Source organism: Ovis aries, chromosome 1, assembly GCF_016772045.2.
Source record: "Ovis aries strain OAR_USU_Benz2616 breed Rambouillet chromosome 1, ARS-UI_Ramb_v3.0, whole genome shotgun sequence".
Classification (NCBI taxonomy): domain Eukaryota; kingdom Metazoa; phylum Chordata; class Mammalia; order Artiodactyla; family Bovidae; genus Ovis; species Ovis aries.
This window is the reverse complement of record NC_056054.1, coordinates 68353735-68370670: the sequence shown is the minus strand read 5'-3', so window position 1 is coordinate 68370670 and position 16936 is coordinate 68353735. Positions and strand designations below refer to the sequence as shown.

Genomic DNA, 16936 nt, shown 5'->3' with positions numbered 1-16936 from the left:
TTGTTTTAATGATTTTGAAATCTTTATTATCTATTTCCTCATCTCCCCCATTATGTGATAAATTGAAAGTTTATCCTATCTTTTTTCTAGTTCTTTTATTGGACTATAAAAGCTCTTAATCTACTTAACTCTTATTTATTGAGTATATGCAAGGAACTGTCTTATTCCTCTCTTGCTGACAGCACCTAGTACAGTGCCTTGCATGGTGCAGGCAATTGGTGAATGTTGACTGAATTGAATAAAATTATTTATTGCATGGGCTTCCTTCGTGGCTCAGACGGTAAAGAATCTGCTGGCAATGAGGAAGACCTGGGTTCGATCCCTGGGTTTGCAAAAATACCCTGGAGAAGGACATGGCAACCCACTCCAGTACTCTTGCTTGGAGAATCCGCATGAATTACTGGCGAGCTACAGTCCATGAGGGTCACAAAGAGTCGGACACAACTGAGCAGCTAAGTATGCACACACATTTATTGCATACTTGCTATGTAAAATCTCTTTGCTGGGGCTAGTGTGAGACAAAAATAAATAGATGGCTTGATCTCTGTTTACTCTCTTCATCTCTCTCTATGTCAAACATCCTCCTACTTCCACCCCAATTAGCAAATGTTTCCTAACATTTGCAGTTCCAGAAATGAGACTGCCTCACAATTTTGGTACTAAGAGGTAGGTTCTCTTAGAGTGAGGCCCTAAGATAAATCCAAACTTTGACTTGATTTTATTACTAGGATACTTTTTTTTATATTAAAGTAAGTTGGTTTACAATGTTGTGTTAATTTCTGCTATAAATAGTAGACTAATTGATGTTTCATTCTTTTTTCTTTCTGCCTACATTTCAGAAGTATTGGAATGTGGAGAATTAACTGTTTTTATCTACCATGAAACTGCATTTTCTTTTTGCTTAGGTCATTTGAGACCATATGTATCTTTACTTTGTATCTTTTATTGGGTAATTCCATTCACTGGAATAATACATTCATATATTGTGCTGATACTGTCAGGTTTTAACACTAATTACCAAGAGCCAATTTTGCTTTTCCTTTCTTCCTTGTTTTCAAGGATTCTGCACCAGGTGTATTCATCTGTGCTTTGTGAATTTTCTCCCGAGATGTTTTCCACATCTTGATTTCATTCTCGACTGCAATTTTTTAAAATGTCTTTAAATATTTTGGCTTAGAGCCACATAACTGATCCTTGGATTTTGCGACTTGCAATTTTCTTTTCTTTTTTGCAATACCTTATTCAAAATGTTTGCCCTTTTCAAGGTTTCTCTAATAGAAAGTTTTTTGACATCTATTTTGTTTATTAAGAATTTCATCAACCATTACTACTTTTACTATTACAATTATTATTATTACTTATGCTACTAATATTATTTCTATAGTATTACAGTTTAGTTGCTTAATTCTAGTATAAACAAAAAGTTTCATTAGTGAGACAAGTTTCTGATCATGGTTGAGTTCTAAGTGACTCTATTTGCTGGTAGTGTGATCTGATGCCCATCAGTCAGTCAGGGGTGTACATTCACAACAGAGTTTTATTGTTGTTGTTGGTAACTGCTTTGGTAGTGATAAATGTCATAAGAATTTCCATAGTACATTATAATTTTATTTATTGTAAGTCCAATAGTAAACTGAGAATGGCCAATTTTAATGGATTCTGCAAATAAAATAACTCACAAGGCAACTCCCCCAAATTGGTCAAAAATACACATTTCATTGCTTACCTATTTGTGTAAATGAAGAATAAAAATTTGTATTTTGAAAGAGTCCAGTCCAAGACTGTGTGACGCTGAGAAAATTACCTAACATCTCTTTGCTTCATTAGGTTTTAATGAAATTAAATGAGTTAGAACAATGCTTGGTCAACAGTAAGCACTCCAAAGTATTAGCTATTATTATTAACTAATTCAGCAAGTATAAATACCTGTTATTTGGAATGTTTGCTGATAATGATGATGAAGTCACCATCCTATAGGAAAGAGCATGTTTCTCATTCTCGTCAAATATTTGCAATTACAGTGTATTCCTCTGAATGCCAGTAACATCTAATGAAAGCTTTTCTTTCTTTTTTTTTTTTTTTTCAAGTGAGAACCCAGAGATTCGGAACAGCCAAAGAACTTAGTAAGGCAGGACTAGTAGATTCCTCAGGGACTTTTGATTCGTGTCAAACATGTTAGCAACTTTTTGTTGGCTCAGTTTAAAAGCAGAGACTAACTCCTCATCAGTGTTTCTCAAAGTGTGGTTTATGAGGCTGTCCTCAAACTCTTGAGGTGGCTACTTGTTTAAAGCTTTTTAGAACTCCCTAGGCTACTAATTGTTTGAAGGGTAACCAGTGTATCAGGTGTTTCTTATGTAACTTTAATTTGGAGACTCACAGCACGTTCAGTAATGCAGGGAGAAAGGATCCTCACAGAATCAAATTGGACCAAAGCCAGGGCACCTTTTAGGGCAGGCCTTCCTACCCTAACTGTGATGCTACGTTTGATGGTCTGCTTGTTCATCAAGCATCTCCCAACAATTGGTCCCCTTAAGATCTAGAAAACTTCTGCCATGACTCTACGGTTGTGACCGGCAATCTTGGGATCTTTAGCTGTTTTCCTCAACAGGAGGAAGAGAAAAGGAATTGTGCCACTCTCGTGATCGTGGAACTCAAACATGGGTCTGTTCCACCTTAAAGGGCCTAGGCTTGCCTAAGTGTTTGGGTCTTGCAGAGTTTGGGCACCACCATATTTGGAGCGTGCCTACTTTGGGGCGGGAACCTCCTTGAGAGTGATTAGGTCAGCGCTGGGGGAGGTGACCTTGTTGGGTTTCTGGCACCCGAGAACAGTAGTGCACTGTTTCTGCTGCCCGCGTTGGTGTAATTGGCCCAGACGCTCCACCAGCGCGAGGCCGCCCAGGAGCTCCTCGCTGGCCGCCCCCGCGGCCCGTAGGTCGGTAAGAGGCGGGAAAGCAGCGCGCCTGCGCCGTGGGAACCGGGGCCCCAGGCGAAAAGCGGGGAGCGGAGGGGGGCCGTTGGAGCCGAGTAGCGTACAGAGCGGCGTGTGACGCGGGGACGCCGCGCGCTCCCAACGTCGCCCCGGTTTGACGCACACGGCACCAAACTGTGAGTTTCAGGGGTTATTTGGTCGGAATCGCCCGGACCCGTGTGGGTTTGGGGCCTCTGGGCTGTGGCGGCGCGGGACTGGGGGTGGCGGAAGAACTTGGGGGACCCGGCCTTCGGCGCTCGGGCCCGGGGAGCTACGCCCTAGGCTGGGTCCCAACCATCCAAAAGGACGCATTTTGCCGCACAGGCTAAGATGGCGGCGGCGGCCGAGGAGGCGGAGTTGGTGCTACACAAGGAGCCCGGGCCCCGGGTTCGGGGAGGCGGCGGCCGCGGGGGGCGGCGGAACCTGAGGTGAGCGGCGGTCGCCGCCGCGGGGCGGGACTCGGTGGAGGTGGGGAGGGGGCACTTTACCACGGCGGCGTCGGAGGATCCGGTAGCGGACACAAAGGGGTTGAGCTGGGCACTAGACTTGGGGGTTTTGTTTAGTCACATGAAGCCGAGCAGCCAGTGAGCAGTAGGGGGAAGGGGGCCGAGATCAGGCGGCTTGGGGAGCCTGGCGGTCGCCATTGCAATGCACTGAGTAACGGGGCGGTCCGAGAGCAGTCACCAACCCCCTCTCCTCGGGGCTGCCCCGTCTCGGCCAGAAGCGTAGGCTCTGGCGTTAACTGTACACACCCCTCCCCTAACGTGGGACCAGGACCGCATAGCCCTCCCCTCCCCGTGTTCTGCAAGATCTTATGCCGCTAGGTGCCTGGGAAGTAACAGCAAGAGGTAAATCGCTCAAAGTGGGTTGCCAGGGGCTTGGTGGGTGTCCAGCTAAAGCTTTTTGCTTCTCCAGGTCTGATTCCCTGGCCTTTGTGTCCCTGGGAGCTTAATCTCTGCCAGAGGAAAGCAGGTGTGCTCCACTTCTCCCGTGAACCTGAAGATGAGTTGTCCCAGACCCTTCTCAGTGATTGGAAACTTAGGTGGTGGAACTAACGGTTTCTTGTTACGAGACTTCCACAGACGACTCTCGTGTTGGGATCCATCCATGGTTTAGCAACATTAGTGGAAAACTTTTCTTGAACTGTTTAAGTAACATTGATACAAATTTAGTTGTTACAGAACTTTCATGTCTAGAGTTAAGATTTTGTGTGGTCCTTGAGAAGTACTCAACGAGAGAAACACAGTTGAGGTCCATGATGGTCCTGTTTCTTATACAAGTTAATAATATCGTCGGCAGAAATAACCAAAACACCATCATCTATTCTGGCCAGTCCTAACTAATGCCAGGCTTGTTGCATCCGGATGATAGATTAGATTTGCCTTAATAGTATATTGCCTCTCTGCAGTAGTTTAGTTACATAGTTTTGGTCCCACAAGAAAAAGAGAATTTCAAAAAATAGACAACTCAAATTTCTCAAAGAAAGGAAACGTGCTGTTTGCCTTCATTCATATATGTAAGTATCCAGGAAACTTGATGGCACCAATATTTACATCCATAGATATTTGTAAGGAAAAATTAGTGTTTATAAAGAAGTTACAATTTAGTTTAGATATTTAAATAGGTAAAGCATGAAGCCTTGACTAGTATTAATGTACATTGCTAGTATATATTTACATTGCTTTCACAGTCGTGGTGGTGGTGAGTTTTTAATTTCTAACAATTTAAAATTATACAGCACCTACATCTACAGCATACTTTGTATATTTGTAATATTCTAAATACAAAATTTGGAAACACCTAATGTTTTGGCCAGGTCACATTAACAAGTTAAATTACTTTATTGAAGGGATAGTTAAACATACTTATATAACTAACTTTAGATCTGTTTGAATTGAAATTTGAACTTTTCAGCATTTCTTAAAACTTTGATTTTCCTTGTTTTATGTTGCCCCCTCTTTTAACTTTTCTCCTAATAGAGAACAATCTTGTATTAATGAGAGATACATTATTATCAGCAAAATTATTATTGAATTATATAGTTTTAGCTTAGAAGGAATCTTAGAGAACAACTAGTATTACCCTCTCACGATATTTTGAGGGCCAAAGATGATTGCATTAAGGGCATAATGGAAAACTGTCTCTCGACTTCCAACTTATTGGTCTTTTCATTGGTCACATTGCTGGGATAAGGAGGTGACCATCTGCAACTAATCATGGTTATAAAACAAAACAAGGGAGTATGTTTGAGAGCACTTGTTATTTAGATACTGTTATACTGATGAGAAATTCTGTGATGGTAATTGAAAATGTGTATTTAAGTTGATATGGTGACGTTTTAAAGTGACTTCCAAACTGAAACAAATTCAGATACAAAATTACAGGCATATCAGATAATTTCAAAGCAATGTTGCTTTTGAATTTTGAGGTTTTCAAAATAATCTTGACTTAGAAACTTAACAAAACAGGTAACTTGATAAACTTCTGGAAAGTTTGAAGTAATTGCAGTTACTACCAGTTATTACATAAGAAATGAGGTAGATGCTAATGCCCTTCATTTTCTAATAGCATTTTAGTTGGATAAATGGACATGCCACTTTGACCACGTTAAAAGCAGCTTAAGACTAACTAGTGTACTGTTGAATAGTGAATCTGTAAGATCTGTTAGGAAATTCAACAAGTAGTAAAATCATTTATGATGGGGTCCCACAGTTACCTTTAACATCTTTGGATATCATGTTTAACAACAACAGGTACATTGTCTTTAGGTTTTAAAGCTTTTATGGATCATTTAAGGCTCATTTAAATTATTGATTCTTCTAGGAAATGATATATTAATTTGCAACACTATGTAAGTGGATTTAAATATACTTTGGTCTTGTGATAATTAGGGATACTTCTGGATTATTTGTAATTATGAAGTGAGTCTGTTGCCCACAAACATCAAACTTTTTGCAGGTTTAATTTGTCATTTGAGTTATAAGAAAGGGAGACTTTTATTGTAGTTGAGTTGAGACTGTACTGGGTAACAGGAGGGGAAAATACAGACTCAAGGACAATTACTTGAAGTGGTGGAGTTACTTGTCATTTAAACAGTTTAAAGAAATTTGTCGTTAGAAGAGATCAGGTTCATCTTTCTTTTACCCCAAATGCATTGCTAGTATATAGGGTGACTTATTTAGGCTCTTCTCAGAATGGGATTCTAAGGGAAAGCAGGGGATCTCATTCTTGTGGAGGTGCTTTCCTCATGACTGCTTTTCAGGCGTATTTTAAGGCAGCTAGCTGTAGCAAGCTGAATCCAGAAATTGGAATGTTGAATTACCTAGCCCTAATTTTATAGAACACTAGTTTTAGCAGGTTTTTTTTTAAGTTTTTAATTTGTAGTTTATAAAACATAATAATAAAGGATGGATACTATAATATTTTAGATATTCAAATAAGCTCTTTCTTAACTTTTGTTATTAATCTCTCTGGTATAGTCTGCTTTGTAAATATTAAAATTATGTAGCACTGACTGAAGCAGTTCTAGAAGTAAAGTCTTTTAATTAGGTTTATTAGGTGGGAATAGCTGCTTTTGGTAGTGCCATTTGCACCATTGAATTTTGAGAGAACTGAGAGTAATCAAATTGAGAATAATCAAACTGATTCTAGCACTAGCTCACCCTGCTGGTTGACTAAAGTATTTCTCTTTTTCCCCCTCGTAAAACAAAATGAAATACCAAGATAAAGATCCCTTGAAATCTCAAAGCCAGAGCACTAAATTCAATTCGTGGTCTTCAGATAGATGGAGTCTACATGAAGAAAGTGTATTCTTCTCTCTAGGGCCTCACTTGCTGTACTGTTTAATTTTTTTCTTAGATCTGCTGAAGCTAAACTGCTAAGTTACTATTTTCTTTGAATTTACTAGGAACTCTTATGTGCTTAGAAGGAGTTAGTGTGTTTTTGTTCCGTTCAGTTAAAAATAAAAGGTAGACTACTGAGAAATGTTAGCAGTCCTGTGAGATAACTTTCCAGGAGAAAAGTCCAGGAGGAATTTCCAAGAGGATTTCAAGAGGAAGAGAAGAAGAATTCTAGGCAGCAGCAGCAGTGCATACTTCTCTTAGATGAGGGAAGGTGAGACTATTGAGATTACTGTTTCAAAGCAATTGCCCTTGCATTCTTCCTCTGCCAGTCTTTAGCCCTACCTGTCTGTAAGCTGTAACCTTCCCATTTCATTTGGAATTCTTGGAACTCTGATTTTGTGAGTAACTTTGTGAAAAGTATAGGTGAGTGATTTTTTCCTTGAAATTTGATTCCTATTGTGGTATAAGTGAAGTTGGTTAGAGTAATGAATATAAGGTTTTAGATACTAGCCTTTTTAGTATGTATGTCATTCATTGAGGTTGAAAATACAGTTTTATTTATTTTTTTAAATTGAAATGTAGTTGATGTACCATATTATTTTAGTTTCAGGTGTACAACATAGTGGTCAACATTTATGGAATGATCACCACAATAAGTCTAGTAACTATCAGACTGCATACAAAGTTATTATAATATTATTGACCACATTTCTTATGCTGTATACTACTTCCCTATGACTTACTTATTTTATAACTAGAAGCTTATGCCTTTTAATTTCCTTCACCTGTTTTGCCCTTGCCCTTCCCCACTCTGACAATCATTCTATTCTCTGTATCTATGAGAAAGTACAGCTTTTAAAAGACTTTGTACAAAGTCAGGAAACTAAATATGTTACGAGTCAAAAGGATAATTTAAAATTTTAAAGTGCCTAATAAAGTGTTGTGATTAAAGCACCATTTTTAAAGTGTGTTTACCTGTTTTATATCAATTATTTTTCTAATATTTATAAAAGATGAAAAATTTTACCCTTTTTTTTCCAGAGTATTTACCCTTTTACTTGAAAGCATAATTTTTTTTCATCAGTTTCTTGAGGAAGATGTTAAACATAACTAGTACTTTCAAAACACCACAATTATTGGAGAGGGAGATGAATCCTAATTATTGTTGAATAGTTTGTGCAGGATGGCAGGATAAGGTTTAAAAAGAGAAAGTATTGGTGTAAAACTGGTGGGGTTAAGATCTAGCTCTGTGAGCACTAGGCGAGTAGATTGAATAATAATATCTTCATAGAGGTTTGGGTTTATGTTACATATTCATGTAGTAAAACCCTTAGCTTTCTGGTATGCAATGAATGCTAAATATTAATTATTGAAATAATAATAGTTATTATCACCATTGTTTAATTGTTTTCGCTACAGTAACTTGACTGGAGAAGGAAATGGCAACCCACTCCAGTATTCTTGCCTAGCAAATCCCTTGGACAGAGGAACCTGGCGGGCTGCAGTCCATAGAGTGGTAAAAGAGTTGGACACAACTTAGCGACTAAACAATAGTATCTTCACATTTTCACCTGTCAGTGATCTGAAGCTATATACTTTTCTTAGTGTTCCATTTTGAGGCTTATGTCCTCAAAGGAATATAGTCACCAAAGTGTGGCATCGTCAGTTCTAGCAGCTAAAGCTATAACCAGCGTTAATATTTCAGGAAATTGTTTTCTTTTATGACTATCAAGTGATGAAAAAAATAATGCATTTGGGAATGAGTGCATTTTAGTTCTTCCCAGCCAGTGTGTTGGTTTACTTTGTTACAGCATCCTCAGTTTCTTCACTCCCCTTTAAATTTTGACCATGAGGATGGTGTTGAGTATTAGTAGAGAGAAGGGCGAGAGTGGCTATGTATATTTGTATGTAAAGTACGTATAAACCCCAGATGAGAGTGAGGAGTGGCTTAAGCAGAAGCAGCATTGAGAAGAATGTTACCTTCTCACTGCTTAGTCTGGCTTAGTCAGGGGAATTTCCTCAAATAGCATTTCCTTTTGCTGTTTTCCTCTCCACACTTTTTGTTTTATACGTGTCTGTGCTGGTTTAGTCTTAAACTTGTTTCCTAATCTTTAAGTTTTTCTTATACCACCTGCTTCCCCTGCTACCAATACAAATTTTAAACTTTAAAGAAAATTGTAAAAGGCAGCTAGTAAAAGTACTTTTTAAGTTCACATGAGGAGAGGTGTGAGTATGAAATATTAGAAATTTAGTATTTAAAAAATACTTTCAACAGTTTGGAAAAGGAAGACAGGGGAAGTCACCCATAATCTTGTCACCACTACATAATCATTTGTATTAAAGGAAGATGAGACTGACATTAGTTAAGCATCTATTATTATTCCTTGTAATAATGCTACTTTATGATATATATATTTATATTATATATTCCCATTTCATATGGAGGGAAACAAACTCAGATTTAGGACATATAGACAGTAAACAGTGGAGCAGCCAAGTTTGAATGTAGGTATATTTTGGCTACAAATGAGACCTTTCTGTTCTGCCTTCCTATCCTTTCATTCTGTATATCTGCCATTTTACCCTATTATATAATTTGTAAGCTTTGTTTCCTACTTATGAAACTTAACATTATGAAAGCATTTTTCTGCCTACCCTCATTTCAGTTGGTGTCTTATTGCTCACATTGTTTATTCATACCCCCAAATAAAGATTCTTTGTCTTGGGTGCTGGACGTTGATACAGTGATATCGGTCAAAATGGAAGCTGCTTTTTTCTTTAGTGAGTGACTAAGATGAAAAATAATCTAGCTTAATTAGAACTAATACTCTGGGATTAGAAATTCTGTGAGTTTAATAGTACTGTCTGTCTGGTGAGACATTTAACACAAAATGGATATGTATAAAATGTAAGTAACATTTTAACAGTTTATAGCCAAATGAAAACAGAACTTTTAAATTATTTTTATACTCTGAAGTGTCTTAAGCTTCCTTGTTAAAAATCTTTAAAATTGATATTAAAATTAAATAGGCACTTAAATCAACAGAATGCTAGTTGATTTTAGTATATAATATGTATATAATATTTAGTATATATAATCTTTAGTATATAAAAAGAGAATGGGCTTAATATTGAATTCTTGCACTCACTGGGTGGATGCCAAATAAATCTATAATCTATAAATAGGTTGTATAGGTCAGTACTGGCAGTTAGAAATATGTTGAGCCACAGTGTGATTTAAATTTTTTATAGCCACATTAAAAGATTAAAAAATAAGTAAAATTAACATTTTGGACTCATTTTATTTAACCCCATATATCCAAATACTGTCATTTCAACATGTACACATTATTGAGATACTTTACATTCTTTTTTTTCACACCAAGTCTTCAAAATCCAGTGTGTTACCTACTAAAAGGACGTCCCAGTTCAGACCAACCAGAATCAAGTGCTCATTAGTCGTGTTTTGGACAGTGCAGATATAGATAGTAAGTTCTATACAAGTACCGAGAAAGGATAAAGTACAAACTGAACTGTGTATTACGGATAGTTGAGAAAAGAGTATGTTGGGGAAAGAACATTCCTGTAAAGAAGTGATGGGAATTAAAAGAGGAGACATTATTAGAAACCAGATAATAGGGTGGCTTGAATCCAGCTTAGGGAATTTGGTTTCTCTGTGTGTTAGATAAATGTTGGAGGTTGCCTAATCCCATGTTTTGCACAGGAGCAGTTAATGAATATTGAATTATTATTTAAGTGAATTAATATGAAGCAGAGTTTAAGAAAAGTGCTGGCAGAATACTAACAAAGCCTTGTGGGTCTTATAGTGGGAAAGAGTTGCGTTTAGGGACTATTTGTGTTCTGCAATTAGAAATATGGAGAAAAGATGAGAACTGAGAAAAGGTTTTTAGATTTTACCATTACTGGTGACTTGTTTTTAAATGTTTTACTTATATACAATTTACATATATTTAAGTGCACAAATCTTATGAATACAAGTAAATGAAATTCCACAAATAAATACACCCAGTAACTTCAACCTAGATCAAGGTACAGAACATTTTCTGCACTGAAAAAGGTGCCTTGTGCCCTTCCTATTAATTCTCCCTCGAAGAAGTAACTACTTTTCTGACCGCCATCATCAGAAATAGGTTTGGCTTGTTTTCAAACTTGCTAATGGCATATTCGTCCTTTCCCAGTGTAGTGAGAGTTGATGCCTGAATCTGTTTCTTTACTATTATTGGCATTGTTGGATGAATTTGGAGATAAATTAGATGATAGGTAGTTTGTACTGTAGGCCTTTTTTTTCCCAGTGTGATATATATCAACATCAGAGATGTTTTTTAGTTTTCATTAATAGTAACCCTTGAGAGGTTTTATAACAAAATTTGTTTAGAATGCAGAGATTTGAATTACCTCCATAGGTAACATAGTTGTCTGGCTTGCGTTCATTACAGTAGCCTCTAGGCATACAGCCAAGAAGTAGGTAGAAGAGGTCTTGGATTGCCTCCTTATATAGCTGTTTTTTGGAACCTCTTTATTAGTAGCTTCTAGGCATTATGTAAGTTAGCTTTCAGGCATTTCAGGTTGCTTAGTAAGATATTTCTGATTGTGATTATAGGGGTAGAAATAAATTTTTGTACTTTCATTTACAGGCAAGTATCCAATCTCAACCAGAAAGATTTTACCATTTAAGTGTAAAGAATGAGAATGCTACCTTAAGAGAGTTGCACAAAAGTTTGAATGTTAAAATCTATGAAGGACACTTTGTAAATTGATCTGCAATGGAATTATTGATCATGGTTTTTACTTGTGCTTCAATAATTTTTTTGAATGGGATTAATGGTTACAGCATTGATTTTCATGACTGTTGAGCACTGTAAACCTTATTGTAGTGTAACAATTGGTGCTTTTGGGAGAAAGATTTTTTTCTGAAACATGTATTCTTATAATAAAGTTATAAAAAGTACATAACAATGAAAATATGTATCTTCACATTCTAGTATGCTGAGTTTTGAGGAATAGATGTATTTTGTAAATTGTGCAGATGTGGACATGAAAATACTTCCTCATTAATGTTTGGATTATGATTGTTTTTGAGGTTATGAATGAAAGTATTTCTATGAAGTTTTGTTGTTTGGAATTTGTACCAAGTTTGCTTAATAATTTCTTGCTCGAAGAATTTTGTTATCTTGAAGAAATAAAACTCATCTGTGAACTTTTATTATGTAGGTTTTGTATTTGTGAAGTACAGAGGTCAAAATTGATTAGACATTGAAAAATATATTATCTTTAAAATACTAAGAATTTATATAATAGCTTTTGGGGGCTAGATTTAGAATATTACAAACAAAATAATTAGCATGCTATTATAGCTTTAAAACCTGACTTTCTGTGTGTAGAAAAACAATATTTAAGGGAAAGTTCTGTGTTTGTGTTTTGAAAAAATGAATATTATATTTGAATTTGGTTTTGGGAGATGTAATTTTTTTGTGTTCAGAAAAACATTTTAACTGTGGTTGTATTTCTCCCAGCCTTCTCTTGTTTTAACTGGGTTAATTATTGTATAAAATTCATTTAGTATCACGCTAGGATAAGAATGCAGATATATAAAGCAAATGATGTGGTTCCTGCTCCAGAGAGGTCATTATCTAAGATACAACTTGAAGAGTGCTTAATAATGAAATATTTGAATTACTGGATTTACACATGCTGATATCAACACTTTGTAGTAAGACTGTGAAAGCTTCCTGGGAAAAGTACTTTTTAACCTAGATTTTGAATAAGTGATATTTATAGATTGGTGGAGAAGGAAGGGTGTATCAGCTAGGGTGAAGATTTGTTAAAAAGCACAGAGATGGGAATTGTGGAATGCAAGTATTTTCCTTGTTTGACGTAGAGACTGTTTTAAATGAATGTGATAAAAAGTAAAGCTTATAAGGTATAAGCTTATAAGCTATAAGATAAAATTCGCTTTATATTAAAAAACTTAGGAGTTTTTTTTTTTTTTCAACTTACGAGCTTTGAAAAAAAAACTTTGACAGCTAAGACCAAGATAGTTATGCTATAGTGGTATTTTTTTTTAATTGTTAGTACTGTCAACTGTAGAAATATTTGAGATGAATAGTAAGAGATTGTAATTGTATTGTTGAGTTTTGAGTTATAATAGTACCTTTAAGGCATGCCTTAAGAGATATTCTAATTGGAATAGGAGTTGGTGTGAAAACAGAAGATAATAAAAATTAATAATCTGGACTACCAATGTTTACATTTTTTAGAAATAGATATTGTTTTAAAATTTGGAAGCAGTTGTGAATGCACTGCTCCTATTGCGGGAATCCTTAAAATGTAGTTCCCGCTGGGCAATAGTAGTTTCTGGTATTTAAGATGTGAGATGTTTGTCTTTGCTGGAGTTTTTAAGAGTTCTTGAATTGAACGTATACTGTTGTTTTAGAAGGGGCATCCCCAGTGGCTCAGTGGTAAAGTATCCGCCTGCCAGTGTAGGAGATGCAAGAGACGTGGGTTTGATCCCTAGGTGGGAAAGATCTTCTGGAGGAGGGCATGGCAACCCACTCCAGTATTATTGCCTAGAAAATTCCATTGTCAGAGAAGTCTGGCGTGCTACTGTCCAGGGGGTTGGAAAGAGTTGGACACAATTGAACATGCTTGCATTGTCTTACAATGAGTATGATTATTAGAAAATATGAATTAGAAAATATGAAAAATAGAATTAGAAAATATGAAAAATATAAAATAATATAGTTTAAAAAGTATATTTCTGCCTCTTTTAGAGTTAGTAAATAGAACAGAGTTTATAGAGTTAATAGAGTCTTGGAGTTTTAAGATAGTATGTTAGTCTTATAACAAGTTTATATTTTAACCATTCTCATAGTTAATATAAGCTTAACTTTAGTTAGTAAAGAAGTTACTGTGGTTTCTGGCACCATGGTAAAGTAGGGAGGTACATTTGACTTCATCCAAGTTACCTGTTGAGACAAATCAGCTAAAGCAAAGGACAATAGTTTGTCCCCTACTGTCAGTGCGAGAAAGCATTTTTATCTGTATCGCTGAGATTGGAGTTTCTATGTAGACAGAGTGGTAAAGGATGACAGGAGAACTGTCTACTGTTCCATGAATATTGGATGATCTAGTGGTTTGGGAATAGGAAACTTGCCTGAAAACCTTGCCCTGAACCTCATTCTTGAATAGTTCCCTATTTATACTCTTTGTGGCTGCAAACTTACTGGAAATAGACCCATCCTTACCTGTGTTCTCTGCCATAGGCCTCTGCATGCTCATAAGCAGTGAAAAATTACAACATAAACAAGGAGAGCCAGCAGTTTAAACAGGATGGAAACTAGGAAACCAAATTGATTATTCCATATATATTGATCCTACTGAAACAGCTCATACAGGAGGGAGGTAGAAATGGAGATAGAGGTATCTGTCTGGCTGTGGTGGAATCACAGACTTACACTACGGCAGTGAATGTCTTAATGGTGGCATTGCCATTAGAGTGATACAAATGGTATCCTAAGTAGATGTCCTTTGGTGTGATATTGCTTGCCTGACTATCTCCTGGCTTATCTCCTTTTCCACACCTTATTTCCCAGCTTTCTGTTAAGTTTGGTTACCCAGTACCCTTCTAACAGCTTTTTCTTAATTTAATTGGAATAGATTTCTTTCCCACTCTCCTCCCCTTTATAAATTGAATTAAAAATATTTATGTGGTTTTATAAGAGTTTTATCTAAGTAAAAATAGCAAATGTTTGAAATAAATGGCAAAAATAATACTAGACATTCGTATCAAGCAAAGGCTAAAACTTTTCTAGTCCATAACCTTTGAATGAGAAAAAGAGAATTTTTTTTAATTAATTAAAAATTAGACCACTAAACAATAGTAGGCTTGAGCATTTGTGTGATAAACTCAAATAGCATTGAAACATGAAGTGTTTTTAGAGAAATTGGTAACATGAGTCTTTTTCAGGAGATCTTAATTTACCTCTCAGAATTTAATAGATCAAGTAAACAAAAATTAAGGCTATGAAGATTTGGATAGCAATATGCTTTATCTAACAGGTATATGTCAAACTTTGTTCCCAGTAAATACACATTTTTTCCAATTTATGTGAATTAAATTTTTTTTTTAATGTATTGGGCTTCAAAGAGAATTTGAAATTTTAAATAGGAGAAATTGTATAAGTCAATATATTTTGACTACATTATAGAAAAGCTAGTTGTTAAAGCTAAAATGATTTCAACTATTTGGGTGATTAAAACTGTATCCTATTCAAACTTGAGCCTAAATTTCATACTATTTAAAAAGGAGCAACAGTGAAGAAGACATGCCACATCAAAACTGGTGAGATGAATCTTTTAAAACATGGTGGATTAAACATTTATTTTGAAATCAACCCCCTTGTAGAATTATAATAATTTTTTTTAAAGCATAGGGTATTAAGGAAAAAACTGGAAAGTTGGTCACAGAAGTAAAACTCTGGAAGCTGGAAAGCAGCAACTTTATACCACTAACAAAACTCAACTTTCTACTTTTGGTGGGAAAGGCCTAGAATGGTCTAGAATAGTGCTGTTGAACCCTGTGGTGCTTCAGGAATTAGTAGCTGCAGGTACCTTAAAAGAATTGTCTAAGAGTTAATAACAAATTAACAACCCTCATGGTGCCAAGAAGATATTTCTTACCTTTATCAAAGTTTCCTCTCTGATACTCCGTTCTTGAACAGTAGGCAAGCTCAGGTTAAGAGTGTCATACTCAGAAACAGAATTGAGAAGAATTTTACACGTTAAACTAGGAATCATCGAGCCTCTTTCCTCCTGGTTCTGAAAATACTAGACATCAAGCTTCTGCCCCAAAGGTAAGATTGGAAGAGTCATTCTACTATAGCAAACTGATGAGGAAAAGAGACCAACAGATAATAACAGATGGGGATCCACCAGGGAAATCATCAGACTGATCATCTCACATTGACACTACCTATTAACAGAGAATTTCAAGGCAACTTAAAAAAAAAAACCTTTTCCATTCTAGTTTACCACAGGATATTGGCTATAGTTCTGTGTGCTACATAGTATATAGGACCCTATTGATGTACTCCATACATAGTAGCCTGCCTCTGCCAACCCCAAACTCAACCTATTCCTCCTTTCCCTGCTGCAACCTGTAAATTTTTTTTTCTTTTAATGTTTCTGGGACTGTTTCTATTTTATAAGCGAGTTCATTTGTATCGTATTTTAGATTACACATATAAGTGATGGTATCAATCTTTCTGTGTCAGACTTCATTTATAATAGTATGATAATCTCTGGGTTCATTGACTAGACAACTTTTAGGTTTTTTATTTTAGACCTTTTTTCATTTTAAAATATGAGATTAAGGATGACTAAAAAGAGGAAGTAGGTAGAAACTTTATTATAATAGTTTTAAAACTTAAGTTTTAAAAGAAAACGTCTTTAAAAAGTTACTGATAATTTTGAAAATAAGGGGATAATTATATCTTTGAAATGAGAAACGATATTATGAAGAGTCAATCCTTAGAAAACAAGCTTTTAGACATTTAGAATATGAAATACTTAACAGAAGAGTTAGAAATTTAGGATGTTAAATTTCTAGTAGAAGGTTGGAAGGTAAAATTGAGAAGAGCTTTCACAAAGCAGGACAAAAGAGTTGCGAGTTGTAAGAGAAAATAAAGCTAGAGGATCACTCTTGGCAAGTTCAACGTATGAAAAATCAGAATTATAGAATGGGAGGAAATGGATGGAGGAAGTTATTTAAGAATAATTCCACAAAAGTCTTGAGTTTCCACATTAAAAGGATTCATAGCATGCACAGCATAGTGACTTGGGGAAAAAAAAAAAAAAACCATGATAGAATTTCAGGCATCAGAAACAAAGGGAAATTCCTAAAAGCTTTTGTTTATGGACAATATAAAAGAGATTAGGACTCAGTATCTTTGGAAAAATAATAATGAAATAATGCCTCAGAGTTGTAAAGGAAAAGTTATTTCCAAACTACTAATACTGTACCTTCCCAAAGCTGTCAAATGTGGGAGTAAATACATAGAACATATGAGGTTGTTAGAATATTTACTTCAAATGCATCTCTCTCTCA

General features: G+C 35.9%; 1 protein-coding gene across 42 annotated transcripts in view; it reads left to right on the top strand.

The window, feature by feature from the left end:
* Positions 1–2803: 2803 nt before the first annotated feature.
* ZNF644 (zinc finger protein 644) overlaps positions 2804–16936 on the top strand; it is a 98697-nt gene continuing 84564 nt past the window's right edge. For 6 of the 42 annotated variants that reach the window (XM_060411554.1, XM_004002185.5, XM_012175813.4 and 3 more), the window contains exon 1: positions 3060–3105. The gene's annotated coding sequence lies outside the window, so the exon portion shown is untranslated. Of the gene's footprint in view, positions 3397–3576; positions 3817–3883; positions 7082–16936 lie in introns of those variants that run through there. The other 36 variants (XM_042250860.1, XM_060411559.1, XM_042250820.1 and 33 more) reach the window with 17 other exon arrangements.